At 33.0% G+C, this 15,032-nt stretch overlaps 1 long non-coding RNA gene and 1 pseudogene across 1 annotated transcript; both read left to right on the top strand.

The window, feature by feature from the left end:
- Positions 1–224: 224 nt before the first annotated feature.
- Positions 225–2,408, top strand: LOC131606391 (uncharacterized). The gene is made up of 2 exons (XR_009284830.1): positions 225–647; positions 2,115–2,408. It is a non-coding gene; the product is annotated as an uncharacterized LOC131606391 (long non-coding RNA).
- On the top strand, positions 732–2,408 carry LOC131606390 (uncharacterized; annotated as a pseudogene).
- Positions 2,409–15,032: the final 12,624 nt, after the last annotated feature.

Genomic DNA, 15,032 nt, shown 5'->3' with positions numbered 1-15,032 from the left:
ATTTCTGATTTGTATCGGTTTTTATGTTTTGACATTCAGATCTGTAGCGGCATCAACGGGTTACCGACGATTAGTGTGGTGGTGGTGGAAATGGGTTTCCGACGACGAGTGTGGTGGTGGTCCGATTCGAAAAGGTTTATGTAAGACATTTTCAAATTAGGTTTCGTTATTAACTTTCTTCTGAAAGTTTTTTTATTTTTGTATATGTAGTTGAAACTGGCTCTGCTACAGCAACAGCATCAACAACAGTGGAGCATCAGTGCACAACAGCAGCAACTTCAACAGCATACTCTTTCAAATCAACAGTCTCAGACTTCAAATCATAGCATGCACCAGCAAGATAAAGTAGGGAGGCGGTGGTAGTGTCACCGTGGGAAGAAAAAAGTTGCTTGTATCAGATTTTACTCATGGTGAGGAGTTTACATATATTCTATTCTTTTGAATTTCATTTTGGACTTTGATATACCTTTCACTCTTCAAAATTAGGATTTCTACTCATGGGGGAACAACCTCTCCCGTTCGAGGATCATGCAATTCCGGCTGCTGACGACGACGAGGACTACACTGGCGGCAATGATTGCATGAATGAATTGGAGTGTTCGGATTCCAAATTGTTGATATTTTTTATCGACTCAAATGACAATGGGGTAAGTTATCTTTTGAAGAAATTTAGTTTTTTTATGCTTTGGTGGCGGCAAAGAAATTGCACAATTGATTATTAATAACAAAACTGCTTTGACTTTTGCTGTTATTTTGTTTCTTTCTGAAGATCTATGATGATGGGTTATGCATATACCTATAGAGTTAATCATTTCTTGCACCATTAACAAGAATTAAGTAGATGAGTCTGTTGTTTCCTTTATTTGATTGACTAGAACCTGTAATGAATCACATTTTACTCTCATCTTAACATTTTCATTTTTTTCATGATTTAGAAATAATTGATTGTATTTCCTTCTAGGTTTTGTTTGTTGCAAGAATTGAACGTGAATTGATCTTAATGATTTTGCTTTGATTTCTTATGGATACTGAATATGATGTTGGTTTGGTTTGTTTAAGTGAAATATAGTTATGGTTTATTAGATTTGGTGATACTGAGATTAGTTTTCTTATAATTTCAAGTGTATGATCATAGATTTGGTTTCAGTGAAGTGATTTGGTGGATTTTGAAATTTGTTAATTCGGAGAGAATGGATTTGCATTTGAAGGGTTTGTTTGATAGATATCAGGAACGGTTTGGGTGTGGACCTGGACTTGGTCCTGGATCTGGGACATATTTGATGAAAGTGGATGGCATTGCTCGCAATTTCATCAGATCTATATACAAAGCTTCTGCAGCTTTGTATAGAACTGAGCCGTGGAAACAATTTCGTCTGGTGCATTATTTTGGGGTTCGGGCTAGAAAGGATTCAGATTGGCATGCTAAGAAATAGCCTTTTCTGTGTGTTCAATTCATTAGAGGTGATGGAGGGGATATTGGTTTTTACATGTATAGATTAGAGAACGATGCTAAGAAAATGACTGCAGCTAGAGAGATTGTCAGTGTTCTGAATGTTGAGGTTCTGAGGGTTACTTATGAGGTGGAATGTTTGATGTTTCCTTTGAATGTAAGATGATCAAGTCATTGTCGCTTGAAACGTCGGAGAGTTATCGGTTTCCTGTTATTGATGTTGCTCGGTGCACGGTTGCTGGTGATCTTCAGTTTAGAAGTCCAACTCTTGATGAGCTTGGGTTTGTGTATGCGTTCATGAAGGCTGTTTGTATGGTTCATCCTTTACTTATAGTGGTGGACAGGGAAGGTGTTTCGAAGTATTCGATAATGGTGAACTTTGAGACTTTTATAGAAATAGTTGATGTTCAGTGGCCACCGGAAGTAACTAAGGTTATCCTAATTTCCACCGGTTGAGAAACTGAAACACCATGTTGATGTTCTGTTTGCTTTTTAGTACTGAATTTTTTATTATTCTTAATTGCTTTGAAATATAATATATGTGTATCAGTTTAATTATATTTTAATTTTCCTAAAATATATTATTATCAGTTTAATTATCTTTCTTTTCTTAATGACTTTATCTGTTGTATGTGCTAAAAAGCTGTCAACATTATGATTGCAGAAAATGAAAGCAAGCTTCTTCTGGAGCTGCCAATAGCACTGATACTGGAATTTATGAACTTGGTGATAGCAGCAAACAAAGATATTATGGATATGACAACTTAATAGATCATGTATTGATTGCCTTAGATGATGGAAGATGATTGTAAGATGACAAGAGGCAGATCCCTTTCGTTGTTTTAGATTTGTTTTCTTGCATATTTGATTTTATAATTCTGTTGTAATTTGATTGTTATATATTGATTGCCTTGGATGATGGAATAGTCATAAAAATCTAAATATTGTTATTGTTATATATCGTGTAGTTTTCATTGCTTATGAGAATCATTGAATGATTGAATATACTTATAGTAGTATGTGGTATTCAAAAGAGAGTTTGCAGACAACTAAAATCAGTGGCGTAAATGTAAGGATAAACATTTTGCATTAGCTATGCAACCCAACCTAAACCAGAAAGTTCTGATATAGAACTCATGAACCACGGACTCCGATACGAATATCGGAACACGACACATACACACTGATCAAGAAAGTTTATAAAATTATGAATGAACTCAATACTCAATGTGAGCAACAAAGTTTTACACTTGACTCATCCTTAAAAAAAAATGTTGCACTAATTTAAATATTCTAATGATTTAATATATTATTTTTATTTGTCAACTTTAAACTTTTATGTGAATTTAATAATTTTTATGACAATCTATAATAAAAACAAATTTTGATCATATCATAATTTCAAAATTTTTTGGACCGAGTATATATAGTATGTCGGTTAGTCGGTGAATGTTCTTTAGCCCATTCCTGTATTCCTGTTGCTTTTGTATGTAATATGGTTAATACAAATATTTAATCCTTCACTTCAAAGAGGTATATACATTTGAATTCAATTATTTCCTTCTCCATTTATTATTCAATCTCCATAGTAGAATTTAGATTTTAAATAAAATATAAGTTATTAGTTTTATTGTATATTTATTTATATATAATATAAAATAATTAAAATATTAAAATTAAAACTTTAACAAGTCAATTCTATCTAAATACGAAATAATATAGTACGGATACACACCGGCACTTATATAGTACGCGTATATGATACTGATATTAACACATTTAATTAAATATTGAATAATAACAAGAATAAATTTACTATTGAATTAAAAATTTTATAGGTAATTCCAAAACAAAATTATTTATATATAGGAATAATTATATGATTGATTTAAATATTTTTATATATGAAATATTTGATTTGTAAATTAATTTTAATCAATTAATATTAACGGAATATGGAATTAGTGATCAAAATATTGAATATTAACGGGAATATTAATTTACTAATCAAAGTATTGAATATTAACGGGAACACGAAGTTACTGATTAAAATATTGAATAATAAAAGAAATATAAGTTTACTAATAACGAGAACATGAAATTAATTATCATAATATTAATATTAGTGAAAACACGAAGTTACTAATTAAAATATTCAATATTAACATTGAATATTAACAAAAACATGAAGTTACTGACCAAAATAATAATATTAACGGGAATATTAATTTACTGATCAAAATATTGAATAATAACGAAAACATGAAATTACATATCAAAATATTGAATATTAACGAAAACATGAAGTTGCTGTTCAAAATATTATATATTAATGGGAACATGAAGTTATTGAGCAAACTATTAAATATTAACGGGAACATAATGTTTGGAAAATTGACCATGATAGTGTTGAACACCTCCCTCTATTACTCACCAACAAACAGAAAATGCACAGCAAAACAAAATGAACGCATGTTTCTTCCTGTTTTTATGGGACTTCGGTTATATGGACCTTTCAATAAATAATCCATTTATTTTATGGGTTATAATCCTCTATTAACCACAATGCGCGTACACGACGGGTACCCGTGCGAACGCACGGGTATCCCGTTAATATTCAAAATATTAAATATTAACGGGAGCACGAAGTTATTGATAAATTTTGGATTTTTTCTATTGATATTCAACTGATTATAAATTTTGGATATTAATTTTTTTTTGACATTTGTATTTTTTATGTAATTATATCAATGTCTATAATTTTTTATTTTTTATTTTCCACTTTAAAGTATATATGTTTTTTATTTTATATTAAATATTTCTCGATTTTAAATTAAATACAAACTCTTTCTGATATAACCGCTTCTTATTGTTTTAGATATTTTTTTAACCACTTACTTAATCATTTTACTAATTTGTTAGGTAACCATCACATTGTTATCACAAGTTATATTTATTTTAAATACTTCAATATATATATATATATATATATATATATACTAAAGTATATTTACAACTCTCCCATAATATCTGGTATGCAAGTATTCTCTTTGGGACAGTGATTTCTTTTATTCGATATTTACTTTTAAAAAATATCCAACCTAACTGTTTTTTTACTTATACTATCAATTTTTTTGTTTTACTAATTTTTATATAATAAATATATTATATTATCAAGTGGGGACTTAAAACAAATGCGCGTTCCGTACCAGAACCCGTGCAAACGCACGGGTTAGTTACTAGTCTCAGTAGAAAAGAGTATTATTTGGAACTTTTAGTAATGAGAATAGGGACGATTTTCAGAGCATAAAACAAGAAGAGAGAGTGAAATTTCTAATCATATGCAATCAATATAATATAATTTGTGAATTGATATTTATAAGCAAATAATATATATAGGATTACTTAGTGCGCAAATTTCCTATCTTTTGACTAACATAAATTCCTAAATTAAAGCCCTAGAGTTAGGGGGGCACTTTTTTTTGAATATTTTTAAATATGAACCATAAAAGTAACTAATATTTTTATTGTTCAATTTTATGAGTATTATCGGTTATATTTGAAATATTTCTTGGTCATATCTATGATACTATGGGGAAATGATGTCTTTAGTGATAGTGAGAGGCTTAAGTATCATCAATTGAATCAAAATAAATTAATAAATTAGGATCTGTTTATTTTAAGTTTAAAAAAGAGTTTTTTTTATTAATTTTTAAAAATAGATTATATAAAAACATTTTAAAAAGAGAAACGGGGTTATGCACTGACAGTGTAAAATATTTTTACACTGTCAACCAATCACCACCATGCATCTAATTAAAACATTATTTTATTTAAAAAAAACTTTAATGACATGGCACATTCATGACTCCCTATTGGATGACTGTGTAAAATAGTTTTACACTGTCAGTGCACTACCTTTTAACTCTTTTTAAAATATTATATTTTTTTAAAAATTTATATTATAAATTGAAAGACCAATTTAATATTCTATAATACAAGTATATATTATTGAATATTAAAATATAGTCAAAATCACAATTTTTTTTCAAATAGATGTGTCTCAAAAATGGTTGTTATGAAAATTTATTTGAAATAGATTCAAATTTAAGTGATTTTTTTTAAATTTTGATATGAAAAAAATTATATAAAAAAATATAATATCTAAAATAACATTTTAAGAATAATTATTTAAACTAAATTTTTATTTAAAGTTATTTTTTAAAAAATTATTAGCTTAAATGCAGTTTTGATCCCCATATATTAATTTTTATAACATTTTAATCCTCGTGTAAAAAAAAACTAGTTTTTTTGATTCCATATCATATGTTATATTATTTTGGGGGTCCCACTTCACATCAAAGTCTGAAACATATGAGTTGACATCTTTTTAATAATGCCACGTGATTAAAATTTAATAAATTTTTTTATTTTAAAAATGAAATCAATTTTAAATAAATCTTCTTTACTTAAATTAAAAATAAATATTTTTTAATAAAATAAAGTGCATCCCCTTCTTCGCTTAACTTCTTCTTCATCCCCTTTATAAAACTCTAACAAAAATTTCTTCAAACACACATAACTGTTGTCAATGCATTTTTTCCAAGTTTTGCATATAAAAGTTTAAGCTTAAATAAGATTCTTGCAAGGAGAGGGAAACCTCTTATAAAAAGTGGTAAACACCAAAATAAATATGTTTGTCTGTTTCACAACAACTCATCAATAATCATCCCCCATCTCTTGATATCATGAGCAAGTGTTTGTGAGAATAACATCGTCAAAACTTTCATTTTTAATCTCATGACCCCAAACCATGTTGTTCATATAAGGACACATTTTGGTTGAACAGAATGGATTACGATTTAAAATCAGTGTGTTTTTCTTTATTAATGTTTATGTGTATTGTTTATATAAACCATGGTTTTTTTTTTTGCAAAACCGAATAAAAATTGAATTTGTTAATTGAATTTCATAAACTGTGTTTGGACAAGTTTTTGATTTCGTTGTGGTGAACTAAAGTTTGAGAGTATATTTTCCAAAGAGATGGAGATGTTGAGGATCATTGTCGTGTTGTTGTGAAATTAAAAACAATAGTCAATACATGTTAGTTGCATCTAAGTTTCAAGAGAATGTGTAGCTCAAATGATACAGTCTAGATGTAATGTATAAGGTGTCAGTCCGGATAGAATCTTATGACGATTTATAACTTATCTCTTTGGTTGAGCATGAAGCGCAAGTATATGCTATTAAGACTGATTATTTCTGGACCAAGACAATCTGGAAGCGACATAGGTGTTTATCTAAGTTCATTAATTGAAGATTTAAGACTTTTGTGGGAGAAAGGCTTTGGTGTTGATAATGCATATTATGGTGAAAAGTTTAAGATGTGTGCAATATTATTTTGCACAATCAACGACTTTTCTGCATATGGTAATTTGGTTGGATACAGTGTCAAAGGACATAAAATGTGTCCTATATGTGAATCTAATACTGGTTTTCACCAGCTTGAGTTTGGAAAAAAGGTCGTTTACCTTAGACATCATAAATTTCAAAACCTCAATCATCATTATCGTAGATTGCTGAAGACTTTTAACAAAAAGTAGAGGTATAAAATCGCTCTTAAACCTTTAACTGGCGGTGAAGTTTATCATCGACAACAACACCTTATTGTTGTCTTTGGAAAGAATAAAAAAGGTCTTGTTGAGAGAAATATTTAGAAAAAGAGATTGGTGTCCTTTGATCTTACATATTGGTCTAGCGTTGATGTAAGACATTGCCTTGATGTGATGTATATGGAGAAAAATGTGTGTGATAGTTTGATAGGAACACTTCTAAATATTCTAGGCAAGACTAAAGATAATAAGAATTTTTGTTTAGATATGGTGGAGATGGGTATACGACAACAGTTGGCTCCAAAAAATAGAGGAAAAAGAGTTTATTTTCCTCTAGCATGTCACACTCTATCTAGAAAGGGAAAGAAAAGTTTTTGCGAGTGTTTGCATTGTATTAAAGTTCCCCAAGGTTACTTATGAAACATCAAGAAACTAGTATTAATGAAAGATCTCAATTTAACTGGCTTGAAATCTCATGATTGTCATGTCTTGTTGCAACAACTTCTACTAGTGGACAAATAATAAAAGAGCTCTCGACCATGAGCGACAAAGGGAGGGGACGACCGAAGAAGGTGGCTCCTCCGGCGACTTCCCATGGCAAAAAATCATCCTGTAGTAGTACGGCGATGGTGAATAACAATAATGGAGGCTCTAATTCAAAGGGCGAAAGTGCGAAAGCTGGAGAAACCCTAAAAGATGTTATGGAGGAAAACCCTAAAAATGATAAGATGGTTTCGCCGACACCTTCAAAGGAGACAGAGATAGTGACTCCCCAGAAGCTTTGGGTGGACGTTATTAGCAACAATAGGAATCCTTCCAATGCTATGCAAATTGAGTTTGTAGCACCGCAATTAGTCAATGGTGAAGTTGAGGTCACAATTGAGGAAGAGGATATCATGAGTGAATTGAGGTACTGGGAATCTGCACTTATCATGTACGTGATTGGGAGTGATTTGAGTATGAATACTGTTAAGCAGTATATGATGAAGAACTGGAATTTCGTCAAGATGCCAGATATGTTCTACAATGATGAGGGGTATTTTATCTTGCGATTTCATTCAGTTGATGACAAGAATCTAGTTCTGATGAAAGGGCCCTATACCATTCGGAACATGGCTATGCTACTGAGGGACTGGAAATCGGATTTTAACTTGCAGAGAGATATGTTGCATACAATACCAATTTGGGTGAAACTCCCTCACTTGCCATTATATTTGTGGGGAAAACGTAGTTTGAGCAAGATAGGAAGCGCCTTGGGTACTCCCTTAGTCACTGATGAATGCACAGCAAATAGACTTAGAGTCTCTTATGCTCGCATACTTGTGGGAATCGATATCACTCAAGCCCCAGTGGCAGAGATAACAATCAGAGATACTGAAGGAAATAGAATGAAGCAACCAGTTGAATATGAGTGGAGGCCCAAATTCTGCCACAGATGTCAAAAGGTTGGCCATAACTGTGAAGCAAAGCAGCAACAGGTTACAAAGTTATGGAAACCTAAGGAACCCAAGCAGGTGGAGCATAAGGATACTGAGGTGAAGAACAAAGAAGATGTAGCTCCTCAGAAAGAACCTACTTGGACAACGGTTGAAAGAAGCAGGAAAGGGAAAGAAGTTCTCAAAGAAGGTACATCTGAGATCCTGAGCCATAACACTTTTGAATCACTTAACCTTTTGAATGAGGTTGTGGTGATCCATGATAATACATGATGCTATCTTGGAACACAAGGGGGCTGAATAAAGCAGGCAAGATTATTGAGGTAAGCTCCTGCCTCTCTGAGCTTAAGCCTGACATTGTCTTGTTGCTTGAAACTAGGGTTAAAGTGAATAAAGTTAGTGCTGTTAGGAATAAACTGAAGTTTAAGGTATGTGCCTTGACAACTATGATAAGCATGAGAATGGTCGTATTTGGGTTATGTGGAATGAAACTAAATATGATATTAGACATGTGAAGAGTACCAGTCAACTCATTCATTGTGGGGTCTATGACAACTCAGGATGCTTCTTATTCAGGCTTACAGCAATTTATGCTAAGAATCAACCTGATCAAAGAAGGATTCTGTGGAATGATATAGAGAGAATTCACAATCAGCAACAGGGAGCTTGGGTACTGCTGGGAGACTTCAATAATGTACTTTGTGTAAAGGACAGAGTTGGGGGCAGGCCTGTGACAGAGGCTGAATATGTTGATCTAGCTAGCATGATGGAGACTGTTGGCTTGGCAGTGATGGATAGCACAGGTGATTACTACACTTGGTCAAATAAGCAGAGCAACAATACTATTTATTCTAGAATTGATAGGGTTCTAGGTAACATAGATTGGTTGACTAAATATGTGGATGTAGTACTGACTGTGAGGCACCCTAGCATATCTGACCATGGCATTTTGTACCTTAAGAATATGAGTCCTAGTCTACATCCTCAAAGACATTTCAGGTTTAGGAATTGTACTACTAAACTGGATAACTTTCATGATATTGTGAGTCATAACTTGAATATTGGTTGTACTGGATCTGCAATGCAGATTTTGTGGATTAAACTAAAGAGATTAATTCCAGTTCTAAAGAAGCTAAATAGGCCTTTACAGGATGTTCAAAGGAAGATGATAGAGGCTAGACAGAATCTGCAGGATACTCAGATGAAGCTTGTTGGTGATAGAATGAATTCTAATCTTATAGAGCAAGCTAGGCATTGGACAGATCAATTGATTAAATGGAGAGATATTGAAGATATGGATATAAGGCAAAGAGGTAAAGTGGACTGGCTGAGATATAGTGATGGGAATAATGCATATTTTCATGCCTCCATAAAAACCAGGCATAAACAGAACCATATAGGGACCCTTATTAAGGAGGATGGCACTATTCTAACCTCTCATGAAGACATTGAGCAAGAAGTTTTAAGCTTCTATGGTGCTCTACAAGGTATTATAGAAGATTACTTAGAAGGCATCAATGTGGAGGTTATAAGAAAGGGCAAGCAATTGACTGTTGAGCAAAGAGATTTCCTAGTCAAGACTGTCACTACAAAAGAGATAGAGGATGCCCTTAAAGGAATAAATGACAATAAAACCCCAGGTGTGGATGGCTATGGGGCCAAATTTTTCAAGTCAGCTTGGAGCATTGTTAGGAAATCTGTGTGTGATGTTGTTCAGGAGTTCTTCACCAAAGGTAAACTTCATAGGGGTTTCAATTGCTCTGTTGTGGCTCTTATTCCTAAGAAAAATGGTGCTAACATGATAAGGGACTTCAGACCAATCTCATGCTGTACTACCTTTTATAAGATCATTTCTAGGATCTTAACATCAATATTAGGTGTGGTTTTACAAGACTTAGTGGATATTAATCAAGCAGCTTTTGTCAAGGGACATCATATCCATGATCATGTTTTGCTGGCCTATGAACTGATGAGAGGTTATGATAAGAAGAATGCTGCTCCTAAATGTATGATGCAAATAGATCTTCAAAAAGCCTATGACATGGTGGATTGGAGAGCCCTTGAGCACATACTTAGGGAATTTGGTTTTCCAAGTAAATACATTGAATGGATCATGAGGACTGTTAGTACAGTAAGCTATAGATTCAACATTAATGGAAATTTTACAAAGTCCATGGAAGCCAAGAGAGGAATTCGACAGGGAGACCCCATCTCCCCTCTCCTTTTTGTCCTTGTGATGGAGTACCTCACTAGAACTCTGCAAGTTTTAAAGACTGATCCTGCTTTCAAACATCATGCTAGATGTGAAAAGCTGAACATCACTAATCTGTCCTTTGCAGATGATCTACTACTTTTCACTAGAGGAGACCAAAAATCTGTTGACTGTACGCTGGCTAAGTTTAATCACTTCTCCAAGTCCACTGGTCTGAGGATGAACCCTAGGAAATGTTTTGTTTATTTTGGTGCAGTTGACAATGGGAGTAAGGAGAATATTAAAAACAACACTGGTTTTGTGGAGGGTGCCCTTCCCTTCAGATATCTAGGTATTCCTCTTACAAGTAAAAGATTGGCAGTCAAACATTATCTTCCATTGATTGATAAGATAATGCAAAGAGTGACTCATTGGAGTTCTAAGATGCTTACATATTGTCATACCCCAAAATTTGCCTCCTTCATTCCATCTACAATGACTCAAAGATTAGGGTTCTATCCAAACAACACTTCCTTAATCAAGAGCCTCCTGAAGCTAGGGTTTGAGGTTCTCTTGAGGAAATCAATAAGGCAAGGTTCTCAACCAAGTCTCTATGATCCATGATGATCTAAGATAACTCTATGGCAAAAGTCAAGACCCAACTCCAAAAGTTTCCTGCTCAAACAACTCCAAGATTCATAGTCAACTAATTAAACCTAAAAGTCAACCATAATCAAAGGATGGTCCAAACCTCTGATTTTTGGTCAAACATCAAGTATAAGGGTATATATCCATCATTTGATCAAAGGTTGATCATGATCCATCAATAGAAACTTAGAAACGAACAAATGCAAAAAGGTTCAAATTAGGGTTTCTTTAGGAGAAAGTCAACTCAACTTTGACTGGCCATAAATTTCACATGGAACATCAAAAATTCCCCACTCAAAGCCTATTTGGAAGGAAATTGGATTCTCTACAACTTTGTCTCTCACAAGCCAAGGCTAGAAATGCTTCATTGGGGAGATATGATACAAAAGATTACAGGTCCTTTTCAAACATCATTCAAAAACAGTTTTTTGTCAAAGAGGATATAATCAAGATAAAAGCTCCAAATGAAAAATATGTTCCAAAGTGGCTTATAGAAGACGTCTTGAGGTTTCCAAAAAGTCCTAGAACTCCTTCATAGCTTAAAAATTGAGTGAGATATGCTTGGTCAAAGTTGGGTAATTTTAGAGGACAAAAAGTGAAATAAAGGAGGTTCAAATTGGATTTCTTGCAAATGGGCCTATATTTTATGATTTAAACTTGGTCCACAAGTCATTTAGGTCATCCAAACCTTGTGCAACGAAATTAAACATATTATTTGATTATATAGGATTTTTATTTCATTTAAAATGATTTAATTAAATAGAAAATCAAATATTTTGGTAAAAGATGCATTTGGATTGATTTCAATCAGTATTTATGACCAAATATAATATAATTTTCGTGCATAAGTGGATTGGAGAAGATTGATACAATATTGGCCAAGAATAGTATCTTATGAATCAAGAATAAAAATCAAATTTGTGAAACTTGGCAAGGGTGGATTTAATGATCATTGGGCCTCAATTTCCTAACCTAATGCAAGCCTATAAGTAGGTAAAGGTGTACACCCGAATAAGGGTTAAAAATTCGGATCAGAGGCACACATTCAAGAACTCAAAAATTCACCAAAAACTGAAATTCGGATTTGGAGAATTTGAGACCTTCAAAGAGATTCAGAGATTGCAAAAGCTTCCTCAAGTGATTTTGAACGTGTCTGGATCAATACTCTGCTTCAGCACCCCCAGATAATCTCCATACAAGCCCAGGTATGTAGCTCTGAAACTTGGGTCGATTATGGTAATCTACGCATCCTCATAGTTTTTTGTTTGCATATTATGATTGGCGTGATTATTGTGAATGTTTATGGACTTTTAATTGAATTCCTGGGCACTCTTGGTACCGATCACCATTGTTGATCGAGTTAGGGTTCGTGAGTTTTAATTTAGGGCTTTTTGTTAAGGGAAAAATTAAAAGAAATTAGGATTATATTTGGGATTAGGGATTCTGGACGAAGAGAATAGCATGGGTGCGAAGAATTTATGTAGCTTTTATATGATTTTCAGATTGTAGGGTTGATTGGCTACGAACGAATTTATAGCAAATTCGTAGCAAGAATTTACAGGTTTTGTTGTGAGTTTCGTGAGGAAGACGATGATGCGTCTTTATATGATTGGCCCATTCAAATTTTAGCGCGCGTTTCCAATTATCCACTTTAATTTCATATGTATTGATCTGAACGCATGTTATAATCAAAAGCGTAGTTTGGTTGGAGTGGTTAAAGCAGCGTGTGTGTGGGGGGAGGTCATGGGTTCGAGCCTCCCCTCCAACAATATTTTTATGAAAGCTTTGTTTCTTGATTCAATACACGTACAGTCATTGGACTCACCATGCGCTTCCAGATCTGGGCCCTAGGATATCCACTAACTCAGATCTAACAGCCCAGAACCTGTCCCTATATTATGAATCCTCTATCCAGCGACATTGAATCCTAATCTTAATAGACTAAAAATAATTTTAATTAAATTATTTGTTTTAATTAACCTTTTTAATATATTTATTAATATAATAGTAATTATTTTTATAAATAAATTAGTATATGATATTAATATTAAAAAATCACAATTTGTTGTTCGTTCCGATTAAATCGATTAATCGCTATGGTCAATAATAATTTTAATTAAAATGTTATTTAATTAAAATGTAATTAAGTATGATTTAGTTAAATGGTTTCAACTATTTTATTAGTTGTGATGATTAACTCTTCTATTTTTCTCATTCCAATTCATTATTCTTTTTAATTGAATCGATCGATTACGAGGGGTAATGATGCAAATTAAATCATAAAAATTCCTAAAAAATACATTTATTCATTATTAGTGATAATTGAATCAATCAATTAAAATTGGTAATGATACAACTACTAATCTGTTAACTATGGTGATCGAATCAATCGATCATTGAGGTTAATGGTACAAATTAAAATCAGGGTTGTACGCCCAAAGCCTAAAATACTTCCCATAAACCCTTTTCAAATTCCTAAACTATCATAAGCTATTTCAAAAGCCTTTGAAGCAATTTTCAACCATATCAGATCAAATTGAAATCCTAAGGCGTACAACCCTTCCCCGAACTACGTAGACTCTGATCCTCCATAAGGAGATACGTAGGCACTTGGCAACAAGGCGAGTCCCCTCCTCCATAAATCTCATTTTGTCCCGATTATGTTCCTTAATTATAAACCTTTAACTTTGATAAATTTTGCCATTTTACCCTATAACTGTCTGTTACCTTTCTTTATATTAACCCTATAATGCAAACCATAGGAAAGGGTTGAGGATGCCTAACACCTTCCCTCGACCTGAATATAGTATCTTACCCTGATCTCTTAACTGCACGAGGTTTCCTATTCGCCTTGGTAGAATAGGTGGAGACTCTAATCTTTAATTTTTAGGGCAGGTTGCTACAGCTGGCGACTCTGCTGGGGAAAACTATAATGGTGAATACTATGCTCCTATAGTTTTAGGTTTTGGTAGGGTTTTGGTTGGCAAAGTGTTAGGGTTTGACTAATTTGCCATTTTTAGGGTTTGTGTTTGATTTCTTTTAATTGTTTGTTTTTCATTTTTTATTTGTTTATTTGTTTCTGCAAAAATATTCTATTTGCTTTGATATTTGTATTTAATTGCATAACTGTTATATTATATGCACTGCTGGGTATATATTATGTTGTGTTAAAACCTAAGTGTGGGAGTTATCCTTGAGATCAGGGGGGACTTGAATCGCCTACGAGTCTCATTGATAACTCCACTCGAAATGGGTTGAATATTCGGAAATGTCCAAAACGAGACTTGACTTTGTTGAGGGCAGGACTGGATAGTCAACTGATCTCTCCGAGAACCTACCCCAAAAATTCGAACCTCATTGGATAAAATGAGTTGTTCTAAAATCCAAAGAGACAAAAAGTCTCGGAGGCTATGAACGACCCCATGAGACCCGTGTCTAGGACATACCAATGGAAAGGGTAGGCTCCCTAAAGCCGCTACGCCGAACCTTTGAACCTAGGGCTTTTGTGTTTATGTGATTAAATATGAAATATTATTCGTTATTATTATATTTGTTTTTTCTTTTTGTTTTTGTTTTTTTTCTTTGTGTTTTATTTGTGTGCATGCATCATTCATCATATGCATTTTATCATGACTTATCCACAGAAAAATATTAAAGTAAAAATATATAAATATAAAAATGTATTTTATTTGGTG

This window comes from Vicia villosa, linkage group LG5 (assembly GCF_029867415.1).
Source record: "Vicia villosa cultivar HV-30 ecotype Madison, WI linkage group LG5, Vvil1.0, whole genome shotgun sequence".
NCBI classification, from domain to species: Eukaryota; Viridiplantae; Streptophyta; class Magnoliopsida; order Fabales; family Fabaceae; genus Vicia; species Vicia villosa.
The sequence above is the reverse complement of the archived record's forward strand: the minus strand, read 5'-3'. Positions and strand labels throughout refer to the sequence as shown.